The sequence below is a fragment of the Mustela nivalis genome (assembly GCF_964662115.1).
Source record: "Mustela nivalis genome assembly, chromosome: 9".
NCBI classification, from domain to species: Eukaryota; Metazoa; Chordata; class Mammalia; order Carnivora; family Mustelidae; genus Mustela; species Mustela nivalis.
The window spans coordinates 42,009,515-42,011,462 of record NC_139028.1 but is presented as its reverse complement, the minus strand read 5'-3'; positions in this window follow the sequence as shown (position 1 = coordinate 42,011,462).

Genomic DNA, 1,948 nt, shown 5'->3' with positions numbered 1-1,948 from the left:
TTATCAGTCCAGGAATACATTTACACATATATGTATATATGTATATAATAATATATTAATATTGATACTAATATTAATAGGTGATCATATATAATATGTAAAATAAATACAAATTAATATGTAATATTAATAATATTATTAAAACTTTAAGGAAAAGTAGTCAGCATTCAAGACCAGATTGTGAATGCAAGAAGAGATAGGAATTCTAAGAAATAATAAAAAATAAATATTAGGGATAAAAACATCATAACAAAAAGAATGTCTTTGATTGGGTCATTAATAGACTAGACACTGCTAAGGAACAAATTTGAGCTTAATGGTATCTCAGAAGAAATTACCAAGACTAAAAAGGAAAGAGAAAAATAATTAAAAAAAAAAAAAAAAGTAACAGCATCCAAGGATTGTAGAACAATTGTGAACAGCGTACACGTAATAAAAATACCAGAAGAAGCAGAAAGAGAAAAAAGAAGCAGAAGCAAATCTGAATCAATAATGCCTGAGATTTCCCCATGTAAATTCGAAGAACATCATGCAGATAAATTGCCAAAAACACTACACCAAGGCATATGTATTTGAAATTCACAGAGTCAAAAAGAAAAAAAAAAAAATTCTAGGAGAATCTGGAGGAAAAATATTTGCCTATTTATAGAGGACCAAAGGTAAGAATTATATCTGACTTCTTAAAAACCAGGAGACGCCTGGGTGGCTCAGTTGGTAAAGCGGCTGCCTTCCACTCAGGTCATGATCCCAGCGTCCTGGGATAGTGTCCCACATTGGGCTCCTTGCTCCGCAGGAAGCCTGCTTCTCCCTCAGACTCTACCTTCCACTCTGTCTGCCTGTGCTCGCTCTCACTCGCTCTCACTCTGACAAATAAATAAATAAAATCTTAAAAATGAATAAATAAATAAATAAAAACATGCTGATGAGGGAGTAGGAGGCTGGCTGAAGACAGAGCAAGAGCTGGCACCTTGCACCCCCTCTCCACCTGCCCCCCTCCATATGTGTAGCATTCCTCAGACACCCCTGACTGCCATAAAATGATAAATAGTTAACTTGCAGGGATCACAATTCTGCAGAACAGGAATCTCCCTTGCTCTACAGATGTCCTAGAGATCTAAACAGGAGGTTACCTTATCAATAGCACAAATTTACAGAGGCAAATAACTCTCAGTTCCTGAAGCCCTAATGTCTCCCTCCCCACCATAAACTGGAGGAGGCTGAGGTAGAAGGGAATGTAAATGACAGCAGGATCATAATACCCCACCAAGAATCTCCCAACTATCTTGATGTTAATGCCTGACATAAAGATGACATTGATCAAGCTATAAGGGCAAGGCCTCTCCCCAGCACCTTGTAGGCCCTCCTTAACATGTGAAAACTCTGTTGAAACCTCCCATCCCTTCACCACATCCCCCAAACCGCAAGGTATATAACATGCCTACCCTCACAACCCCGGGGAAGCTGCATCTCCGCCTGCCCATGGGTCCTGTCCCCGTGCTCTAATAAACCACCTTTTTGCATCAGTGACATCTTAAGAATTCTTTCTTTAGTCTTCGGCTCCCAACCTCACCACACCGAACCTGACTTAGGTTCTGGGACTTCATTAATGCCAAGAAGAGAATAGCATGAAATACTTAGCTTATTAAGAAAAAGAGGAAGAAAGAAAGGGAGAGACCCAGAAAGAGATAGAGAAAGAAAGAAACAAACAAACAAAGTACAATTCTGTATCCTGTGAAATTATCCTTCAATACTGAAGGAGAAATATACTTTCTTAGACAAAGTAAAAGAGAAGAAATTTGTTGTCAGGAGAATTTTCTTGTAGTAATGTTATCCCCACCCCCAATGAAGTGGGACACAGAGGCAGAAGAAAATCATTAAAATTCCTTACCTACTGACAAGCCCTTGAAACAGGCATAGTGGCTCTCCTCTAGGGACTTAAGGGCCCTCA